A 25,159-nucleotide genomic window follows, 5' to 3' on the forward strand; every position below is an offset into this window, starting at 1 on the left:
GGGCGAGTTGAATGCCATCTCTCAGATTCCAGTCGTTTGTGAATATCAAGACGTCTTTCCAGAAGAGCTTCCAGGAATGCCTCCTCACCGGCCAGTTGAATTCGTCATCGATCTTGAGCCTGGCATGGAACCTGTTTGCAAACATCCTTACAAGCTTGGACCGGAAGAGTTGAAGGAGCTGAAGAAATAACTCGATATACAAGAGCGTATGGGTCTAATCCGACCGAGTTCTTCTCCATGGGGTTGTGGTGTTCTTTTTGTTAAGAAGAAGGATGGCACGGACCGACTCTGCGTCGACTACCGTCCATTGAACAAGAAGACCATAAAGAACAAGTACCCACTTCCCAACATCAATGAGCTTTTTTGAACAACTCAAAGGTGCTCAAGTATTCTCCAAGCTTGACCTTCATATGGGCTATCATCAGATTCACATTCGTGAACAAGACATCCCCAAGACAACATTCAGAACAAACTGTGGTTCCTATGAATACACTGTCATATCTTTTGGCCTTGTCAACGCTCCTCCAACATTCTCTCACATGATGAACTTCATCTTCAACCCTTACACAAATGACTTCGTCTTGGCCTATCTCGATGGAATTTTGGTCTTTTCCAAGAACAAGGAGGATCATGCCAAGCACTTGAGATTGGTGCTGGACAAACTCGGAGAACATCAGTTCTATGCGAAGTTTTCAAAGTGTGAGTTTTGGCTCGATGAGGTTCTATACCTTGGGAATATCATCTCCGCCAAGGGCATAGATGTTAATCCTGAGAAGGTGTCTGCAATTGTGAATTGGGAACTGCCTCAGAATGTGAAGCAACTCCGCAGCTTCCTTGGGCTCGCAAGCTATTGTCGAAGATTCATTGAGAATTTCTCAAAATCGCGAAGCCTCTTTCCAACCTTCTCCAGAAGCATGTGAAGTATGTCTGGACGCCTGAATGTGACATCGCTTTCAACACCCTCAAAGAGAAGTTAGTCACAGCTCTAGTTCTGACTACTCCTGATGAATCCAAACCATTTGAGGTTTTTTGTGATGCTTCCCTGCAAGGTCTCGGTGCTGTGTTAATGCAAGAGAAGAAAGTTGTGGCCTATACCTCTCACCAGTTGAAGCCCAACAAAAAGAACTACCCCACTCATGACCTTGAGTTAGCGGCATTTCTCCATGCTCTTTTAACATGGAGACATCTCTTGATGGGAAGAAAAGTGGACATCTTCTCTGATCATAAGAGTCTCAAGTACATCTTCACTCAGCCCAACCTAAACCTCAGGCAGTCTCGTTGGGTCGAAATGATTCAAGAGTATAATCCGAGTATCGAATATACTCCAGGCAAGGCCAATATCATTGCTGACGCTTTGAGCAGGAAGGCTTACTGCAACAGTTTGATTCTCAAGCCCTTCCAACCGGATCATTGTGAAGCTTTCCGCAAACTTAATCTTCAAGTTGTTCCTCAAGGATTCCTTGCCAACCTCCAAGTCTCTCCTACTTTGGAAGATCAGATCCATGAGGCTCAACTTCTTGATGCTATGGTGAAGAAGGTGAAGATTGGGATTGCCAAGAGCCAACCCAAGTAGAAGTGCTATCGCCTTGATGACAAAGATACTCTTTTATTCAAGGATTGCATTGTTGTTCCTAAGGGTGACCTTCATAAAGTCATTATGAACGAGGCTCACAATTCACTCCTTTCTATTCATCCTGGAAGTACAAACTTGTACCATGACCTCAAGCAGTCATATTGGTGGACTCGAATGAAGCGCGAGATTGCTCAGTTCGTGAATGAATGTGATGTCTGCAGAAGAGTGAAAGCAGAACACCAGCGACCAGCTGGTCTCCTCCAACCTCTTGCCATTCCAGAATGGAAGTTTGACCATATTGAGATGGACTTCATGACTAGATTTCCCAAGTCCAAGTGTGGCAATGATGCTATCTTTGTTGTCGTCGACAAGCTCACTAAAGTGGCTCATTTTCTTCCTATCAAAGAATCTATCACATCACCTCAGTTGGCAGAGCTATATACCTCCAGGATTGTCTCCTTCCACGGCATTCCGCAGATGATATCTTCAGATCGTGGAAGCATCTTTACTTCTAAGTTCTGGGATTCTTTTCAGAAGGCCATGGGCACCAACATTCGCTTCAGCACAACTTTTCACCCTCAAACTAGTGGACAAGTCAAGCGAGTAAATCAAATTCTTGAAGATATGCTCAGGGCTTGTGTCATTTCTTTCGGCATGAAGTGGGAAGAGTGTCTTCCATATGCCAAGTTCTCCTATAACAACAACTTCCAAGCGAGTTCGGGCAAGGCCCCATTCGAGATTCTCTATGGCAGAAAGTGTCGTACTCCGCTTAATTGGTCAGAGACTGGTGAACACCAACTTCTTGGCAATGACTTGATCACAGAGGCTGAAGAAATGTGCAAAGTCATTCGTGAAAATCTCAAAGCCGCGCAATCGCGCCAGAAGACTTACTATGATAGCAAGCATCGTGACTTGGCTTTCGAGATTAGAGACCATGTCTACCTCCGCGTCTCTCCAATGAAAGGTACTCGTCGCTTCGGTATCAAAGGGAAGCTTGCCCCTAGATATGTGGGTCCTTTCAAGATCATTGGCAAAAGAGGCAACCTCGCCTATCAACTTGAGATACCATCCAACTTTGCAAACGTGCACGACGTGTTTCACGTGTCTCAGCTTCGCAAGTGTTTCAAGACTCCTGACTGCACCATCAACTTCGAAGAGATTGATCTCCAAGAAGACATGTCTTATCATGAGCATCCCGTAGCTATCCTTGAAGAAACCGAGCGCAAGACTCGCAACAAGTCTATAAAATTCCTAAAAGTGAAGTGGTCACATCATTCCGACCGTGAAGCCACCTAGGAACGCGAGGACCACCTCCGTTCCAAATATCCGGAGTTTTTCCAGTCCTAGATCTCAGGACAAGATCCTTTCGTAGTGGTGGAGTGTTGTAACGCCCCGTATGTAACTTGCCATATTTGTATTCCAACTCTTGCCATTTTCGGCACTAAGTTATGATATTCCCTCGTGGTTACATTTTGTCTTCGTTTTGCATTTTGTCCATGTCATGCATCTCATATCATGTCATCATGTGCATCGCATTTGCATATGTATTCGTCTCATGCATCCGAGCATTTTCCCCATTGTCCGTTTTGCATTCCTGCACTCCTATGTCCTCCGGCATCCCTTTTTGCCTCTTTTCGTGTGCGAGTGTTCAACATTCTCGGACTTGGACTGAGACTTGCCAAGCGGCCTTGGTACACCACGGGTAGACCGCCTGTCAAGTTTCGTGCCATTTGGAGTTCGTTTGATACTCCAACGATTAACCGAGGAGCCGTAAAGGTCTTGTGTGTGTTGAAGCCCAACACCCCTCCAAAGTGGCCCGAAACCCATCCAAACCCCTCCCTCCATCCTCTCGGTTGTTCGATCACGATTGCGTGGCCGAAAACCGCACCTCTTTTGGACTCTCCTAGCCCCCTCTAGCTATAAATAGGTCTCCCCCATTCAAAATCGCAGACGAAACCCTAATAGTTAGCCTCTGCCGCCACCGGACGTGTCCGTTTCGGCCGGACACGCCCGCGCCGCCGCCAGCGTCCAACCAGGCGCCGCCACGTGGCAGCGCCACCACCCGCGGCCGCCGGCCCGCCCGAGCCCGGGACGGGCCCCCCGAGCCCGCGCGTGCCGCCCCGCTCCTTCGCCTGGTTGCCGCCGCCTCCCTTGCCGCGGTGCCGCATCGCCTCCTCACCGGCCGACGCGCTCCGCCGCCGCCGCTTGCCGGCACGCCATGCCGCCCCGCCGCCAACACCGCTCCGGCGCGCCCAGCGGCGCCCCAAGCCAGATCCGGCCGGATCCGGCGAGATCCGGCCCAGACCCCGCCATCTCCGGCGACCCCCTCCTCTTCGACGAGCTCCACCTTCCTCTCCGGCGAGCTCTGGTGCCACCTCGGTTCATGTGCCAGATCTAAGAAACCCTAGGTCGATTTTGCCTAAGTCCTTTTTCTGCATATTTTTTAGCTATGTTCATCAGGCCATATTTCATCATCTGTAGCTCCGTTTTGCGCATGTGAGATATCAAATTGTTAGCTAGGATGTCCTCTTCATTTAATTCCATTGCATCATGCTTGTTTGAGTCCATCTTGATGCCTAAAATTCTGTTGCAAGAGTGCTATAAAATGTTAGTTTCTGTTTCTTAACAGATTATGGGCATTTGTCATTTTTGCCATGATTATTGTGTGCCTCCTATGAACTTGAGCCCTACATGTGTTTTGGGCTATGCCATGCCATATTTACAAGGGTGTATGCCATGTATTTTTGTGATGAATTTGGTGACTAGCACAAGCTTGCAAAGTAGCTCTTGTGATGTTGCTGTTTTCACGGAATTGGAATTCTTCTAAGTCATTTCCCTGATGTTATTTTTATGCCATGTATTCATGTTGCTACAGAGTGATCCATGCCTCTTTTGAGCATGTTCAGTAAGGATGGTTTGAGCATATGGTTATGCTATATCCATCCAAGTCTTTGTTTGCAATTATGGAGTACCCTAGCATGACTCAATCTTGCTCTACTTTTGCTATAAAATATTCCTGGCAGATTGTTTACGTGTTAATCAATTTTGCCAAGGTTTTTGTAGTTGATCCATGCATGCTATGAGGTTGTTCTTGCCATGGTTAGCTACTTGATCATGTCTTCTTGTTGGGTGTATGCTTAGTTTGTCATGCAATGCCTTGTGGTGAGTGCATCGAGCTCGCAAACATGCCTATGTAACTCTGTTTTTGCCCTGTCCAGTTTTCTGCTAAGTCTGAATCTGTTAAAGAAACTTGCTATGTTTACATGGGTGCCATCATATCTTCTGATCCTTTTTGTATTATAGTCAGAAAGGGACTTTTGTTATATGCTTTGAGTAGTTTCATGACATGCCTTTCTTTGCCATGATATGTTCCTGTAGCATGTTGTTATCTTGCTCTAAACATTGCTTCCTGATGTGAATTCCTGGCATGTTGCTATTTTCACTATGTCTGTGAACCTAATATCTTTTGCACTTTTTCCATGCTTGTTTGAACCTGCTCTTGTGTGATTTAGCCATAGCTCAGTGTTCATATTTTGTCAAGCATCTTGACTAGATCACTGCCATGTGCTTTGTTGCTATGTTGGAGTGCAGTAGCTTAGTTCCTTGTTGCATTCTAGCTGGCATCGTGCTGTTAATCGCAGAATTGTGCCATTATTGTTTTGCTTGCCATTTGCAAAACGTGCATCCGATTCCAGTGATCTTTATATCGATTTCGATCAAAATCAACTCGTCTTTCCAGAGGCACTCTTGGTTTGCCAAGTTGAGGCCTGATCTGATCTTTTCCTTCCAGAGCACGCATATGCATTGTATATTACATCTCGCATATCATGCCATGTTTTGCATCATGTTGCTTGTGCATTGCACCGTGGTTGATTGTGTTTCCCTTGTTTGGGTTCTTGCTTTGGGTAGAGCCGGGAGATGAGTACGTGATCGAAGAACCCGTTGAGTACCCTTACGAGGATCAAGCTTACGTCAACTCGGAGAACTTTGCAGGCAAGATGACCATACCCTCGAAATCACTTCTATCTTTGCTGGCTAGTTGTTCGCTCTATTGCTATTCCTATGCCGCGATACCTACCACTTTCTATATCATGCCTCCCATATTACCATGTGAAACCTCTAACCACATTGTCCTAGCAAACCGTTGTTTGGCTATGTTACCGCTTTGCTCAGCCCCTCTTATAGCGTTGCTAGTTGCAGGTGAAGATTGGAGTTTGTTCCTTGTTGGAACATGTTTATTGTTGGGATATCATTATATATATTATTTACTTTAATGCACCTATATACTTGGTAAAGGGTGGAAGGCTCGTCCTTATGCCTGGTGTTTTGTTCCACTCTTGCCGCCCTAGTTTCCGTCATACTGGTGTTATGTTCCTTGATTTTGCGTTCATTACGCGGTTGGGTTATAATGGGAACCCCTTGACATTTCACCTTGAATAAAACTCCTCCAACAAGGCCCAACCTTGGTTTTACCATTTTCCACCTAAGCCTTTTTCCCTTGGGTTCCGCGGACTCGAGGGTCATCTTTATTTTAAACTCCCGGGCCAGTGCTCCTCTGAGTGTTGGTCCAAACTAGAGCCCCTTGCAGCGCCACCTCAGGGAAACTCGAGGGTTGGTTTTAGTTGTACGGATTGCTTATCCGGTGTGCCCTGAGAACGAGATATGTGCAGCTCCTATCTGGATTTGTCGGCACATTCGGGTGGCTTTGCTGGTCTTGTTTTACCATTGTCGAGCTATCTTGTAACCGGGATTCCGAGTCTGATCGGTTCATCCTAGGAGAAGGAATGTCCTTCGTTGACCGTGAGAGCTTGTGATGGGCTAAGTTGGGACACCCCTGCAGGGTTTTGAACTTTCGAAAGTCGTGCCCGCAGTTATGGGCAGATGGGAATTTGTTAATATTCGGTTGTAGAAAACTTGACACTTCACTTAATTAAAATGGATCAACCACATGTGTAGCCATGATGGTCTATTTTCGGCGGAGTACGGGAAGAGAACACGGTCTCGTGTTATGCTTGAACGTAAGTAGTTTTCAGGATCACTTCTTCATATTTATAACTTCTCGATCGTGCTTTGCCTTCTCTTCTCGCTCTCATTTGGGTATGTTAGCGACCATATATGCTAGTGCTTGCTGCAGCTCCACCTCACTACCTTTCCCTACCCATGAGCTTAAATAGTCTTGATCGTGAGGGTGTGAGATTGCTGAGTCCCCGTGACTCGCAGATTACTTCCAAAACCAGATGCAGGTGCCGATGATACCATTCCAGGGGATGCGACTGAACTCAAGTGGGAGTTCGACGAGGACTCAGGACGTTAATACGTTTCCTTTCTAGACGATCAGTAGTGGAGCCCAGTTGGGGCGATCGGGGATCTTATGCATTTGGGTTGTCTTTATTGTCGGACCTTGATTGTATTCTGGATGATGTAATGCTATATTTATGTATTGTGTGAAGTGGCGGTTGTAAGGCAACTCTTTATCTCTATCTTGTTCAGTACATGGGATATGTAAAGATTACCCCTCTTGCGACATGCCTGCTATGCGGTTATGCCTCTAAGTCGTGCTCCGACACGTGGGAGATATAGCCGCATTGTGGGTGTTACAAATTTGAAGTGTTTTTAATATAATGATACGTGTATATGAACTGGTAAAACTATAGGTAGTGATTAGAAAATGGATGTAGGACATGCGATTCAAGAGGATAATAGAACTGGGCTGTGTGTTTGATTCAGTAAAAAAACTGCCTGCGGATGTTGTAAGACAAAGTATAACTAATGCTAGCGGGCCAGAGGCCAGTAGATACCTGCTGGATCTTTGTGCCCCATTGTCGTCATGGGCTGGGCCTGTTAAAATCAAAACCAACCCTAGGCAGTCTACAGCCCAGTTGAAACTTGCTCGACCTGAAAAACAATATACGTGCTCAATAAACGAGAGAATTCTGCAAGTACAGACTGATAACTCGGATGCAGCACGGATATTATTTTTTTATCGTGATAATAAGTGCATGCACTTGTTTCGAAAAAATTGGAGAACTGGGAATTCGAACGGTGGGTGCTACCCATCAAATAAAAATCAGGTGCATGAAAATTCGTTTTGAAACAAATGATTTAGCTTTATATCCACACCGACCCTCGGCATGATGGTTGGAAGCAAATGCAAGTTCATACCAAAAGATCGTTAACAACAATACCAACTTGCGCACGACAAGGTAGTACAAATACCAATACCAAACTAACTTATAATCTTTTCACTCCTGGTCCTAGTGTTCATTTGGTAGAAAATCTTGCAGAGGACCAGCTCCTTCTCCTTCTCTTGCTCCAGGTCCCCGAGGTGTTATTGGTGCATCACCCAGTTGGTCCTCTGCTGGTCGAAGTTCTTGTTGGTGTGCAGCACCAGAACCTTTTTTGCTGCCTGTCTGCCGGCCGTTAACCATCACCGGCAAGGTATTGCCAGTCTTGTGCCACATCGCGTGCATGCCGCACTCCGACTGTATCTTGCGACGTGTCCACGTGCCCTGAGGGAGTCCTGGATTAGGGGGTGTCTGGATGGCCGGACTATACCTTCAGCCGGACTCCTGGACTATGAAGATACAAGATTGAAGACTTCGTCCCGTGTCCGGAAGGGATTTTCCTTGGCGTGGAAGGCAAGCTTGGCGATACGGATATGTAGATCTCCTACTATTGTAACCGACTTTGTGTAACCCTAACCCTCTCTGGTGTCTATATAAACCGGAGGGTTTTAGTCTGTAGGACGACAGATAGAACAACAATCATACCATAGGCTAGCTTCTAGGGTTTAGCCTCTCCGATCTCGTGGTAGATCTACTCTTGTACTACCCATATCATCAATATTAATCAAGCAGGACGTAGGGTTTTACCTCCATCAAGAGGGCCCAAACCTGGGTAAAACTTCGTGTCCCTTGCCTCCTGTTACCATCCGGCCTAGACGCACATTTTGGGACCCCCTACCCGAGATCCGCCGGTTTTGACACCGACATTGGTGCTTTCATTGAGAGTTCCTCTGTGTCGTCGCCGTCAGGCTTGATGGCTCCTACGATCATCAATAGCAATGCAGTCCAGGGTGAGACCTTCCTCCCCAGACAGATCTTCGTCTTCGGCGGCTTCGCACTGCGGGCCAATTCACTTGGCCATCTGGAGCAGATCGAAAGCTATGCCCGTGGCCGTCAGGTCAGATTTGGAAGTTTAAACTACACGGCTGACATCTGCGGGGACTTGATCTTCGACGGATTTGATCCACTGCCGAGCACGCCGCACTGTCACGACAAGCATGATCTAGCTCTGTCGCCGAACAGTGCCCTAGAGGCCGCACCCGCATCGGCTTCAACCCATAATTCGGATTCAACTGCGCCGATCGAGGATAGGTGGTTGGACGCCGCCTCGGGGGCTGCGATCCCAATGGCGATCGAGCCGAACACTAGCCCCGCACTCCACGAGACTCGTGACTCCAAGGAGCCGGACTCCTCTCCGGACTCCGAACCCTCCGCGCCCCTGCCAATCGAATCCGATTGGGCGCCGATCATGGAGTTTACTGCCGCGAACATCTTTCAGCACTCACCTTTCGGTGATATTTTGAAGACACTAAAGTCTCTCTCTTTATCAAGAGAGCCCTGGCCGGACTATGGTCAGCAAGATTGGGATACGGACGATGAAGAAATTCAAATCCCACCCACCACCCACTTTGTAGCCACTGTCGACGATTTAACCGACATGCTCGACTTCGACTCCGAGGACATCGACGGTATGGACGCCGATGCAGGAGACGATGATGAACCAGCACCTATTGGGCCCTGGAAAGCCACCTCGTCATATGACATATACATGGTAGACACCCCAAAAGAAGGAGATGGCGATGGAATAGCGGAGGATGACCCCTCCAAGAAACAGCCTAAGCGCCGGCGTCAGCGGCGTCGCTCAAAATCCCGCCAAAGCAAATACGGTGATTCCAGCACAGGAGATAATAATACTCCGGAGAGTGCCGAAGAAAACCCCCTCCAGCAAGATTCAGCACAGGAGGATGGAGAAGCCAGCCCTCATGAGAGAGCGGCAGACAGAGAGGTCGAGGAAGATAATTATGTGCCTCCCTCCGAAGACGAGGCAAGCCTCGACGACGATGAATTCGTCGTGCCAGAGGATCCCATCGAGCAAGAGCGTTTTCAATGCAGGCTTATGGCCACGGCAAGAAGCCTCAATAAAAAATAGCAACAGCTTAGAATTGATCAAGATTTGCTAGCCGACAGATGGACTGAAGTCCTTGCGGCCGAGGAGCATAAACTCGAACGCCCCTCCAAGAGCTACCCAAAGCGCAGGTTGCTACCCCGATTAGAGGAGGAAGCACTTAAACCTACATCACTAGCACTTGATACGGCCGACCGGCCACCTCGTGGCCGCGACAGAGAGGCCTCTCGGCCCTCCACTCAAGCCGCACCCCATACCAAGGCACGGGAAAATGCGCCTGACCTGCGAGATATGTTGGAGGACAAGGCAAGGCAAACAAGATCGATCTACGGATCACGTGGGCGCCCCATGACTCGAGACGGTAACCATCACGCCGGACACAAATCCGGTAGGGCCGAACACAGTAGACAAAGCTCATTGGAGCTACATCGTGATATAGCCCAGTACAGAGGCGCCGCACACCCACTATGCTTCACAGACGAAGTAATGGATCATCAAATCCTCGAGGGTTTCAAACCCGTAAACATCGAATCATATGATGGCACAACAGACCCTGCGGTATGGATCAAGGATTATCTCCTTCATATCCACATGGCCCACGGCAACGATTTTCATGCCATCAAATACCTCCCACTCAAGCTTAAAGGACCAGCTCGGCATTGGCTCAACAGCTTGCCAACAGGATCAATCAGTTGTTGGGAGGACCTGGAAGCCGCATTCCTCGACAATTTCCAGGGCACTTATGTGCGACCCCGAGACGCAGATGACCTAAGACACGTAATTCAGCAGCCAGATGAATCGGCCAGGCAATTCTGGACACGGTTCCTAACAAAGAAAAATCAAATAGTCAACTGTCCGGACACAGAGGCCCTAGCAGCCTTCAAGCACAATATCCGTGACGAGTGGCTTGCCCGGCACCTTGGATAGGAAAAGCCGAAATCTATGGCAGCACTCACGACACTCATGACCCGCTTTTGCGCGGGAGAAGACAACTGGCTTGCTCGTTGCAACAATATGACCAAGAACCCTGGTAATTCGGATACCAGGGATAGTAGTGGCAGGTCGCATCGCAACAAGCAGAAGTGCTGCATTAACGGCGACAATGCTGAGGATACGGCAGTTAATGCCAGATTCAAAGGCTATAAATCCGGTCAGCAGAAAAATCCATTCAAAAGAAATCCTAGGGGCCTGTCCAGTTTGGACCGAATACTCGACCGCTTGTGCCAGATACATGACACCCCCGAAAAGCTAGCCAATCACAGCAACATGGATTGTTGGGTGTTCAAGCAGGCAGGCAAGTTAAATGCCGAAAATACTGACAAGGGGCTGCATAGCGATGACGACGAAGAGCCCTGGCCGCCGAACAACAGTGGACAGAAGGGTTTTCCCCCGCAAGTGCGGACGGTGAACATGATATACGCAACCCACATCCCCAAGAGGGAGCGGAAGCGCGCGTTAAGGGACGTATATGCGGTAGAGCCAGTCGCCCCAAAGTTCAACCCATGGTCCTCTTGCCCGATCACCTTTGATCGAAGGGACCATCCCACTAGCACCCGTCATGGCGGATTCACCGCATTGGTTCTAGACCCAATTATTGACGGATTTCATCTCACTAGAGTCCTTATGGACGGCGGCGGCAGCCTGAACCTGGTTTACCAGGATACAGTGCGGAAAATGGGCATAGATCCCTTGTGGATTAAGCCCACCAAAACGACCTTTAAAGGCGTAATACCAGGTGTAGAGGCCAACTGTACAGGCTTAGTCACAATTGAAGTGGTCTTCGGATCTCCGGATAATTTCCGAAGCGAGGAGTTAATCTTCGACATAGTCCCATTCTGCAGTGGCTATCATGCACTGCTCGGGCGAACCGCATTTGCCAAGTTCAATGCGGTACCGCACTATGCATACCTTAAGCTCAATATGCCAGGCCCTTGAGGAGTAATTATGGTCAATGGAAACACCGAACGCTCTCTCCGAACGGAGGAGCACACGGCGGCCCTTGCAGCGGAAGTACAAAGCAGCCTCTCCAGGCAGTTCTGCAGTCCGGCCATTAAACGTCCAGACACCGTCAAGCGCGCCCGGAGTAACCTCCAACAAGACCTCCTGGCACGTTTCGAGCAGGCGTAGCAATGCGGCCCCAACCCCAGCCCATGCAAAAATGGGACGCCAGTGCTTCGCGTACATAACTACGCTCTAGAAATACCATGGGTACAGAGGGAGGGGCACCATCACGGCACGTCCGAAACACGGCTTAAACCGCACCAGGGGCTGCCGATTTTTTTAATTTTCTCTTACTTTCAGGACTCCATTCTTCGGAAGGCCTGTTAGGCAGTTCAATTGCCGCACAACGATGCAAGAACCAGGGAAGCAGACAAGCCATGTCGCATTACGGAACTCTCAGGTGGTCTCTATCACGAGCAGTATACCTGTTTCGCATACCATTCCGCGGCCTTCCCCTGGAACGGACATGCTAAATAGTCCAACCTTTTGCTTATTGCATTATTTTGTATCGTTCTGCTTTGATCGCAACCCTTTTTAATAAACAATGCATAGCTTTTGTCTATTTTTGCATTACTCTTTTTTTTACAAATATATGTTCCTTAACGACATGTTGCACCCGTACATTTTTGTACGGCCAAAATACGCCAGGGGCTTTAGTACCCCTCAATATGGTGTCAGAAGTCCGAACACTTTAACAAGTGCGGCACCCCAAACTTATAGCATTATATGCATCGGCTCCGAATCATGTCTTGGGTCAATAGTTGGGTTTGCCCGGCTCCTATGATTTGGTGCCTTACGTTCCGCTATGTCGGCTAAGGTAGCACTAGGAGAACTACTGCGATTGTGCCCCAGTTGAGCTAAGTCGAGCACCTCAGTAGAGAAAGCTAAAACTGACTGTCATGATGAAGCGAGAGTTGGTCGCTGTTCGAGAGGTTTTTCGAGTCCCTAAAGACTTATGCCACTTAGAGCGAGGAGTCGGCTCTGTCCGGCCAAGGCGTGGATAGCGCCCCGAACTCGGTGTTCCGAATACCAGGGGCTCCACCAAAACTTAAAATTGTAGAATTCTATGGCTAAGTGAGAGTATTCACGCATTATAGTCCGATTGCCTTGTTCGTTGTGCTGAGCGCCTCCCTTGAAGGACCCATACATGGGAAAAAGAGCGCTCAGGTTTATCCCCAAACACCCCAGCACTAGCGGCACGGGGGTAAAACTTCGTGTCCCTTGCCTCCTGTTACCATCCGTCCTAGACGCACAGTTCGGGACCCCCTACCCGAGATCCGCTGGTTTTGACACTGACATGCCCCTTTTGAACACCCTGGAATTGCGCTGGAAGAAATGCTTCCTTAGGCCACTCAGTGTGATACCTGCAGTATTGTGGAATACATGTTTTACTGTACCTAGTTGGCATTTTCATAACATCTTTGGCATGTTGCAGTCACTTGTTTCACTTTTTATTAACTGTCAAATTGTAATTGCTTCACCAGGTCTGCGTCTAAAAAGAAAAATAGAGCTATAAACAAAGGAATATGTTTGTCCAAGTAGACAGCCGATCGGTGTCTTACCTGGAAGTTTCTGAGGTTGGATGTAGCATATGCCGTGCTCGCTGTCAATGGTTGGTATGAACAAATCGATGAGAGACTGAAATCTCGCGTTGTTAGCACTCACTTTGGCCTCAAGGTGCTCGATCAGCTCCTGATTCAGGGGATCGAACTTGACGCCAGCCGGCAGCATCGGCCAATCCTTCTTCGACTTGCATCGGTAATTCCAGTTATATGGTACTCAATGTATGATCAATCGACTGTTTTAAGTGAATGATGAAAGATTTCGACAGATAAGTGGTACTCCAAATCTGAAGTCCAGAATACCTAAACACGCCACCGGGATTCTTGTGTCACCTCACGCGCAGTGTGTTGTCACATCAATTCAATGTGTGGACATGATGAATAATTTGACTGATGTATGCTAGTACTACTACTGTACTACTTACTAGTCGTATTTAGTGTCACAATTTATACATAGGTTTAACTAACAAGTACGCACTTGAAGCCACATATATATATATATATACAGTGGTACTCCAAATTTAACTAACAAGCATCTCCATCATCATTATGAGTACAACCTACGCAGGTGAGTTAGGATGCACTTGATCCCAGGAAGGTATCTATCCTTCAAACCAGAGGAGTGCTTTAATATCCAACAAAAGAGGGTCGTGCTACAACAACAGAATACATGGCTCAGTCTAGATATCAGCTCGAATCAAGTTGTGCATATTTGCTGTTGGCATGAACCACATCGCCGCATGTCGGGTTTGCAAAAGCCATCCATCGCATGGATGCTTGATGCCTTTCACACACTGAAGATTATCTAGAAACAAGTTGTGTCGACGAATCTCTAGATATGGTGATTCATGAAACCCATGGTATGATGTGTAAACACAGCCCCCCCCCCCTCGCGAATGGAAGTTGCATAGCACAGTAATCATCGCCGGTGATATGATCGATGATTGGTTGGATGATCGGATAATTGAGCCCGAGGAACAAGGAGTGGTCGCCGAGGCTGTAAACCCGCCTCCAGTTGAATACGCCTGGCCCAACGAAGCTGGGATCTTTCTCGAACACGAAGCAGCCATAGCCATCAATGTCACGAACGCCCCACGCATTGCACTGAATGTGGTTTGATGTAATGGTTTGGTCAATTTGGTACGTGCGAATGAGCATCAAATGACCGTCGTCAGCTAAACGAGTGATAAACCACCACCCATCGGCTGTTATGATTCCAGGTCCTAGAATCATGAAGTCCAGCACATTTGCGTCTGCTGCAACAATTCAAATTGGAGACCAAAAGGACAAAAATAAACAATCATGTTCAGAGTATGTGTGGAATTAAGATTATTATAACAGTGACACATATCATAGACAGAGAATTGCAATGTCGTGGTCATAATCATACCCCAAGTTAAAAAATAAGCCAATGGCTTTCATATTCTCGCAATAAGTCATGGTTCAATCATCATATAACAATGAGAGGAAAACAACTATGACAGCGCCTACTCATATTCTACGATAGCACTTACTACTACTGTTCTCATATCAACTCTAATCAATAACATGCGTTGTTAAAAAAATCTTGTAAACGAGAGTAACATATAGCAATCATGATGTTATGCTCATAATATGTATTCTAACAATCATTAGATGACAATTGTTCTCATATCAACTCTAACAATAACATGTGTGGTCATAAAAATCTAGAAAATGAGAGGAACATATAGCAATGATGTGGTTATAGACATGCTATGCATTCTAAATTTGTAACAAATGAACAGGCAGACGTATTCATAAGGTAAAGATGAGATGAGATAGAACAATTACACGATGATAGATTCCACCAGTATAGGCAGCCAATCTGTGCGTCGACCACGTAAACGATGCCATCGTGCACTATAGCATCAGACAGAAATGTTGCCTCAACAGGATTGATGATGAGCCATAACCATGTATGGCGACCGGATTCCAGATAGACTAATCCCATGTTGAACAAGGCAATGAGATTGTAATCCATGTAGTCTTCTGAAGGTGTGGGCACTTCGCATATTACAACATTCTGCAAACAGAGGTCGAGCCAAAAGCTTGACGCGTCTCGTGCATAGTAGGCAGGAGTGTCCGGCGGGCCGCGAGGCTCAATGGAGGCGGTATCCAACGATGGAAGGGTGATCTCTCGCTGGGTGTAGATATCCACGAGACGCCACGGACTACCGGTGTGATGGATGGGGACGATCCAGTTGGCCTTCATGCCCGCCCAGCAGTGGTCGCGCATGAAGGTCAGGTGGACGGGTAGTGGTAGCATGTTGAGGGGCACCACGGCAACCTCCATAGGATAATCAAGTCGGTGTCTGGGCCACCTGCGAGGATCGGGCATCAGCAAGTAGGGTGTGTTGAAAAGAGTCGGCCGGTTGCAGACGAGTAGACGATACAAAGACACCGAGCATGCGGCCAGACGGACGGTGCTGAGTAGGTCCATATGACTACAGATCTGCTCCAGGAGAACATCGGGGAGGGAATTCCAATCGCGGCTCTGCGTGTCAGTCGGTTCTGCCATCGGGGTTTTCGGTGCCTGCGAGCCAGCGGGGAAGTGGATTCGGGCGGGCGAGTGAAGAAGCTTCTCCTCGTGTGGCCGAGCAGTGAGCGGGGGGATATGGTACGCGCGAGATACCAAGGAAGATGGCGTGGGCGGGCGAGCAGTGAGCGGGGTTAAATGGTGTGCGGCCGATGATGGGGAAGAGAGGAGGAAGAAGAAGAGATGGAAGTACTGGGTAAGGCTGATTTAGTAACACCAACACGCTGGTTCAGCTTATTAATTACGTGTCCCATCTGCTGCAGCGTGTATTGTCACTTCACTGCAAAGACTAGTTGAATAGTTCTCTCTGACCGAGATGGGGAATAATGGATCGCGAGGACTTCCTTTCTACAGTATCCCTATGCCTCTATGCTCACTTCACTCATTTTGCTCCATACCTAGTCACTTGTTGAAATCTGTAGAAAGACAAATACTTCGTATTTGGGAACAGAGGGAGGCTTTTACTCCGTACTATTTGGGAACAGAGGGAGTATCCCCATATGGAGGGAACAGAGAAAGCTTGAAATATGAACATGTCAATGGGAGGGAGTAAGCCCCATGCAATCAAGCATGCATGCAACATGCAACACTCACACGTACACATGGACGCAGGCAACACTCACGCACCCATGCGGCACACAGCACATGACGCAACACACACGCTCATGCTCAAGTGCTCAACCTACTCCCTACGTCCTTGAAAGACTGTACATTTAGAGATTTACACATTAACCAGGGCATAACGCCCAAAAGTAGCAGACTTATGTGTGCATGCGACGATTGAGATAAGAAGATTAAATGAAGGCCGTTGCATGCTGTAATTAAGGATAGACATGTAGCCTATACCTACAGCACAAGTTGGTGCATTAGTCAATCAATATCGATTTAGATTAAAGGCTAAATGCATTGGAAGTGTAGATGTACATCATGTACTACACTCTTTGTTTTATAGCCGATGTACACTCTTTGTTGGAAGACCGAGGGAGGAGACATGCATGCACTGACATACACAGCCAGGGCGGTTCGCGCGTAAGGCTTGGACTCGTGTCGCGCCTGCATAAAGTTTTGTTTAACTGATTTCTTTGCTCTGCCAACTGACAGGTGGGACCCAGAAACCAGGTGACAATTTAACCAGTCAACAAAGTGCCACGTCGACTATGTGGCCGGTCAATAGGGTGCAATACGGTGCTCTACGATGAGCTAGTGATCGTATAATCGCCGCAAAACTATATATAGTGACCGTAAAGAGCGTATTGTTACATATGTTGACCGCCAGTGTATTTTTCTCGTTTCAAATTAAGCCATATTAATCGGAAAGGACGCAGTATGGACTACTACTACTAGTACTAGTACTGCTTTGATGTGTCCCATCAACTCGCCGAACGAGGAGAAGCTTGCTTACTACGCCTCTCCCTCGCCCACGCGTGCGGTGGTTCGCAGGACGAGGAGAGGGTTTTGACTACAGCGCCCTCTCCCTCTCCCTCTCCCTCACCCTCGCCCTCGCGGTGGACGTGCAGTAGTTCAATCGGTGTCAGATTGCCAGAAGCATATTGTACTGTAGTATCATCATTGTTGGACCTTCCGAAGAGGCGAAGAGCCAAGTGCAAGGTTCACACGAGTACGAACTGTTGAACCTCCCAAAGAGGCAAAGAGCCAAGTGCAAGGTTTTATAGGAGTTGTCATCCTAGTAGGAGTGTACTACAACTATAGCGAATGATGCTACTGTATGATGCTGCCACGTCACGTATATCCAAAGTTGTGCCACCTTTTTTTTCTCAAAGAGCATGTTGGAGCTCATGCAACAACCACACAAGTTGCACGTACACATAGCACATTTACTAGTAATAAATTCTAAAGGACAAATGCCAGTATGCCACACAAGTTCATCTCCAATTCATGTGATAAATTTGTGCATGACTAGTCTACATATATTCACAGCGCTACCATTCACAATTACCGTACTCCACTTACACGTTATAGATGGGCTACATGTCCTCCTCCAGGTTCCAGTCCCAGGTGTTCTTCATGGATGGCACGATCCATAGCGGTGGGCAACGGGAATCATTGTCGTAGCTTTCTAGTCCCGTTCCACTCGATGGAGACTCATCCAAGATGAAGCGGCATAAATCAGGGATAGCGTGTCCCAGCATGTCGTTCATCCGGCGGTGCGCACCGAAGACACAACCATGCTTCATGAACGGCAGGCCTTCAGTGTCGTACACAGAAGGTGGCATCCGCTTCACAATGGGGTAGCTGTCCCCGATGAAAAGTGAGTACTCTGCAAGAGTGTTCCTCGGCACCCACGTAGCATCACGGGGGTCGAACTCGGCGCCGTTCATCTGGTACACGCGGCATCCCAGATCTGGACACATGGTGACATACATAGTCAAGGTCCATGCATAATAATGTTGTGCTCAAATATGGCGGTCAGTAATACTGTGCAGCAAATAGTACTACTCCGGTATAGAGGAAGTAAAATAACCGGCTTATTATATATAGCCACTCTTGGCTACATGGATGAGATAGTAAGACATGGAAAAAAAAATGGTGGCAGCTAGTGGGTTCAAGTCTTCAAGGGCCTAGCTAGCTATACGCGTCCTCCAAGGTAAAAAGTACTACTAGTACTACAAAGTATACTACTAGTACAACAATGAAAGAGAAGGCGAGAGGGTTAAAAAATGGAATACCTGGGCAGATGGTGACGGTCCGATCGTGGTAGATTATGTGACCATGTTGCACATCAGTGGTACCATGGGTAAAAACTGCTAAGATAGTTGATCCCAATATGCCAAAGTGAGCTACAAGGTTCCAGGTTAGACCGAATCACGGATAAAATGCACATCCAGGATCAGCGGTCTTATTTTGATCGGGGGATGACTGGTCCCTGCAAAATAATGGAGTACCGTTAGGGATGCAAATGATGGTTTGTGCATTCCGTTTGTAATCTCCTGTAGCGTAGGATGGCAACCAGATGAAACAAGTCCCCTTGCTTATCACCGCGAAGATGCGGCCTAGATGGCGCACGGCGTCTTCGAACGTGTAGGGGTACAAATCTGCCGCCGCCAACATGCGCCAGCCTCTACCGTTACTGCCTCTTGCATTGATGGCAATCCTTATGTCGAACACCACGATGAGATAGTAATAGTCGTAGCCACATCGCTTGTCGGTGGGTCCGCAATTGCTATCTTCTTCAATCTCATGTAGGCATCATCGTACGTATTCAAGCCCAGCCAGTCCGGAAGGACGATCCCAATGGTGGAGAAGGGGTCTACAGGAACGGACGCACTGTTGTGGATGTTGTGCAAAATGATGGTGGTATCCGGCCGGAGGTATGCAAGCCAATCTTCGTTGGCACCGACCCAGACCTATATATAAGATGGTGGGCAGCGGAGAAATTATGGGATGGAAATGGAATAACTAAGTACTACAGGATCACACTCCATTACTGACCTGCTCATCCGACAAAATCCGACTACCTCTCAACGTCAGCAACTCTAGCGGAGTCAACGTGCAACCATGGCCAGTGAGTGGTGGACTGTTCGAAGGATTTTCCCATAGAAGAACCTTCTCCTGGAGGACGCATGGAAGACCAACAAGCATGGCCTGTTTAAGCAGCGTCTTGAAAAAGTTGGTGCAGGAGTCTTGCGGCGGTCAGGACGTCGGAGCGGCGTGCGATTTCTCCCACAAGATCGTCGTCCAAGGTCTCCCAGCCCCGACGAGGAGGAGAACCGCCTGGAGAATCCATGGGAGCAGCGACGAACTACCTTCTCTTCAGGGGAGGGGAACTGGCGAGGAGGAGATAAGAGCGTAGTAACGGCAGGGCCTTGTCCCTCCCAACTGTAGATCGTCCCTCAGCGAAGGGGTGAGGCTATTATTTACTACTAGTACTCCCTCCGTCCAGGTGCATAGGGCACCTAAGAAATGGCACCATGAACTAGGCATATGTTGATTGGACGCTCATCACGTTTTTCTCTCCCTCTAGTTAATCCCGCATTAAGTGTAATGATGCTAGGACTAACCATGCATAGGCTAACGGATTGTTTCACACAATTCTTTAGGTCCATCTTGCATGCATGCAAAGAAAAAGTAAATGGTAGAGGCGGCTGATTGGTTTGCATATGGAAGGGAGATAAATGTGAAGGTAGGCATACGAGTCATTAGTGCTAACTAATGAAGGGCAACTAATATACTTGAAAATCCTAAATTCTCTTAGGTGCCTTATGCACCTAGACAGAGGGAGTACTAGCATTATGGAACATTATGGGATTGCATTATACTCTAAATAATAGCACTAGTAAGAAATTTTTGGCACTAGGTAGTAGTTTTTGGCGTGGATTAAGAAATTTTGGGTATGTTATTGCCATTTTTTGTACACGCCAACTGCTGTCAAAAAACATCTTACATTATGTGACGGAGGAGTACGTACTCATACTGTAGCAGTACTAGTACTACTTTTCTCAACTAGTAGTGCGATGTATTGTACTTCTAGTCTAGTCTAGTCTAGTATAGTGCACCAGTTTTGAACTCTTGAATCTCACGGCCAAGGAGCTATAGTTGGAAGTGGAGGGTACTATTTTTCTCTAGAACCATCATTGTACTACCAATGCAGGGGAAGTACACCTGCGTAGTGTCCTAGTGGGTACTCTCGGTGCTCTATTCAGCCGCTCCTCTCACGTAGCTGGCCTACTCAGCCGCTCCTCTCACGCACACACTAGCAGCCTGTTTATCAGTGACGGTTACTGCGGGGGCAGAACATTTGAGTCATTTGATACAGCGAGACTAGGCTTTTCTCTTCCATTTGTGGAGGTGTAATGGATCTCGTCGAACTTTGTTAGTAGTTCCTTCTTTATGAATGAGACGAAGCAAAGCTTTTGCCTCCATTTCAAAAAAAAACACGTCAAGAGGAATTTCTTTTATAGTAGAGCCGATAATGGAGTGAAGTCCATGCGTGCAACGCCACAAGCTACAGAGTAGTAGTAGAGCACTTTACGTATAGAGCCATATTGCACAGTTCCCAATGCCCCGCCAGGCTTTTCCGGCTCCTCGGGCTTAATTGGGAGGCGCTAGTTTAAATATGCTACTAGCTGATGAGGAAGCTGCAAGCAAGGTGTGGCTAGGGCGAGCACATGAACCACGGGATGCTAGGACGGAAAACCCGTTCATGTGGCTAGGGCTGTCCAGTGCACCCAGATTATGGGGCCGCACGTCCGTTTGACTTCAAAACTCAAACTACCCGTGTAAAATATTGGCTCGCAGCAAAGTGTAGTAGTACTATTTTAAAAAAAAGTCCGCCGTGCATTCGGCCGGGATCGAACCCACAAAACGAGGTATACACCCGTGACCACTAGTAGTACTCGTTGGAGTACAACGCAACCTAGAATCACCTTTTGTCGCTAGTAGTACGTACATTGTTCCTTACAAGAAACCCATAACAGCATGGTTAATAGTATAGCCAGCTGCTGGCTATAAGCTAGTGCCATGTCATCTACAGCCCATCTTATAGCCAACATGTACAATAATAGATCAAAAGAGTGTATTACTTTTTTTATTATGTGGCCCACTTCTCATTCTCACAAAGTGCCTAGGAGCATGTGCTAGAGCTGGCTCTTCACGAAGAGCCCGCTTACCTTCTCTCTCCTCTTCTCTTTCCTCCAACTAAACAGAAATATACTAGTTTATTTCTTATAGCCCGCTGACTCAGCTCTATTGTACTTGCTCTAATAATGCAAGAAACCACTAAAATGCCAAGAAACTACTACCACTTGCATACGTGGCAGACTTAAGATAAGACTACCTTATCAACCATTGTACATGCTCTTACCAACAAAAATCCTCGAGTGACCTCCTACCTCCGGCCCGTCCACCTAGTCATCCTCGGCCATGGGACGCAGCTACCGCCGCCGGCAGAAGGCGAGGTCAAAACCGCCGACAGTGTGGAGCCCATGTTGCGGCAGCCCGGATGCCAGCTCCGTCCGGTGCTCCCGGCCGCTAGCTAGCCAAGATAGCTCCGTCCAGCTGCTTGTCTGCAAGGTTTTCTAGCTAGATTATCACGGCAGCGCGGTGGCTTGCTCGCGTGCACCGCGCTAAGGATAGCCCTCTAGCTCGAGCGAAGGCCAGCGCGGCGGCTTGCTCGCTCGTGAGTGACGCTCGGGCCAGCCTGCCAACCCGTGCGGAGGCCAGCGCGGCGTCCGGCCCGTCCGGCGGACCGGCCGCCAACTCGCTCATCACCGACGCCACCGACGAACACGCATCAGTACTATTTGAAGTAATGTTCAGGAAAAATAATGATTTGAGGGGGAATAACAGGATAGAAGGTCAGATGTGGGTCCCTCGTGTCAACGGTCAAACAAAATGTGTTGGTTTAAGCTGCTGATACGTCTACAACGTATCTCTAATTTTTGATTGCTCCATGCGATATTATCTACTGTTTTGGGCAATATTGGGCTTTATTATCCACTTTTATATTACTTTCGAGACTAACCTATCAACCGGAAGCCCAGCACATATTTGCTATTTTTTGCCTATTTCAGTGTTTCGAAGAAAAGGAATATCAAACGAAGTCGAAACGGAACGAAATCAACTGGAGAAGTTTATTTTGGAAGGAAACCTACCGGATAGACTTGGACCCTATGTCAGAATATGAAGGAGGAGCTCACGAGGGTAGGGGGCGTGCCCCCTGCCTCGTGCCCCCCCCCCCGTTTGTCCACCGACGTACCTCCTGCACCCATATATACCTACGTAACCTAAAACTTCCAGAACGGAGATTAGATCGGGAGTTCGGCCGCTGCAAGCCTCTGTAGCCACCAAAAGTCAATCGGGACCCTGTTTCGGCACCCTGCCGGAGGGGGGATCCCTCACCGGTGGCCATCTTCATCATCCTGGTGCTCTCCATGACGAGGAGGGAGTAGTTCTCCCTCAGGGCTGAGGGTATGTACCAGTAGCTATGTGTTTGATCTCTCTCTCTCTCTCTCGTGTTCTTGATTTGGCACGATCTTGATGTATCACGAGCTTTGCTATGATAGTTGGATCTTATGTTTCTCCTCCCCCTCTTCTCTCTTGTAATGAATTGAGTTTCCCCTTTGAAGTTATCTTATCAGATTGAGTCTTTAAAGATTTGAGAACACTTGATGTATGTCTTGCCGTGCGTATCTGTGGTGCCAATGGGATGCCACGTGATTCACTTGATGTATGTTTTGGTGATCAACTTGCGGGTTCCGCCCGTGAACCTATGCATAGGGGTTGGCACACGTTTTCGTCGTGATTCTCTGGTAGGAACTTTGGGACACTCTTTGAGGTCCTTTGTGTTGGTTGAATAGATGAATATGATATTGTGTGACGCATATCGTATAATCATACCCACAGATACTTGAGGTGACATTGGAGTATCTAGGTGACATTAGGGTTTTGGTTGATTTGTGTCTCAAGGTGTTATTCTAGTACGAACTCTAGGGCTGTTTGTGACACTTATAGGAATAGCCCAACGGATTGATTGGAAAGAATAACTTTGAGGTGGTTTCGTACCCTACCATAATCTCTTCGTTCGTTCTCCACTATTAGTGACTTTGGAGTGACTCTTTGTTGCATGTTGAGGGATAGTTATGTGATCCAATTATGATATTATTGTTGAGAGGACTTGCACTAGTGAAAGTATGAACCCTAGGCCCTATTTCCTATCATTGCAATACCGTTTATGCTCACTTTTATCACTTGCTACCTTGCTGTTTTTATAATTTCAGATTACAAATACCTTTATCTACTATCCATATACCACTTGTATCACCATCTCTTCGCCGAACTAGTGCACATATACAATTTACCATTGTATTGGGTGTGTTGGGGACACAAGAGACTCTTTGTTATTTGGTTGCAGGGTTGCTTGAGAGAGACCATCTTCATCCTACGCCTCCTACGGACTGATAAACCTTAGGTCATCCACTTGAGGGAAATTTGCTACTGTCCTACAAACCTCTGCACTTGGAGGCCCAACAACGTCTACAAGAAGAAGGTTGTGTAGTAGACATCAAGCTCTTTTCTGGCGCCGTTGCCGGGGAGGTGAGTGCTTGAAGGTATATCTTTAGATCTTGCAATCGAGTATTTTAGTTTCTTGTTTTATCACTAGTTTAGTTTATAAAAGAAAACTATAATAAATGGAATTGAGTTTGTCTCATACGCTTCACCTTTTTAATATCTTTCGTGAGTATGATGGAAAGGATAATTGTGCTCAAGTGCTAGAAGAAGAAATCTATAAAATGTTTGGAACTAAATGTTTGAATGATGAGCATGATTGCAATGTTGTTAGTACGAATTCTTTGAATACCCATGATACTAATGATGATTGCACTAGTTATGATGAAAATGTCTCCTATAAACATGTCAATTTTTGTGGAGTACATTGGGTTTGCATCGCAAGAGGCATAAGTACTTAGAAACTACATTGTTGCAAGAAGAGCTAGATGAATGTGCTAAAAGATTCAATATTTTTCGTACCCCTTGTGAACTTTGCAATGAACATGGTCATTTAAAGCTCCAATGCTATTTGTTTCATGATCAAGTCGTGTCCAAACATGGTGATAATTTGATTACCCTTGAGCATCATAAAGAGCTTAGCCTTCTTTTGGGTTATGAAGAAATGAAATGAATAACTGAGGGTATTCCAAAGTTTAATCTTGATAGAGTTCTTGATTTTGATCTAGAGAATATTTATATGTATTGTGTGGTGAATTGCATTGAAAATCCTTATATTTCCAATTACATAAAGAAAAGAAAACAAATAGAGGATGAAGAGAATACTAATGAAAGGGAAGAGACTTCCCAATATCCTCCTACTATTTCTTATGATGAATCAGGTAACGAGGAGGAGCCTCCTATTCAACCAATCTCATTAATAAGGAGCTCCAAAAAGAGGATTGAACCCACACATGATGTGGTGAAGAAGAAGAAAAGAAAAAGGAAGAGAGGTAAAAAGATATCTCCCCCAAATAGTGCTGCTCCTATTAATATTGTGCCTCATGAAAATATAATTGTGGAAGATAATGATACTTCTTATGATCTTGAAAATCTTTTTGGCACTTGCTTGGACGAATATGATTGCTATAGTATTGGTGCTATCCATACTATTAATGATGAGAGTGATTATGCTTATGATATGAAAAGGCCCAAGCTTGGGGATGCTATATTTGATGAAGATGATGTTTTTGAGAATATATTTGCTGCAATTGATGTTTGTCCCAAGCTTGTGGAAGCTATGATTTATGAAGATGATATTTTTAGTCTCCC

Source organism: Triticum urartu, chromosome 3A, assembly GCF_056163025.1.
Source record: "Triticum urartu cultivar PI428250 chromosome 3A, HENAU_Tu73, whole genome shotgun sequence".
Classification (NCBI taxonomy): domain Eukaryota; kingdom Viridiplantae; phylum Streptophyta; class Magnoliopsida; order Poales; family Poaceae; genus Triticum; species Triticum urartu.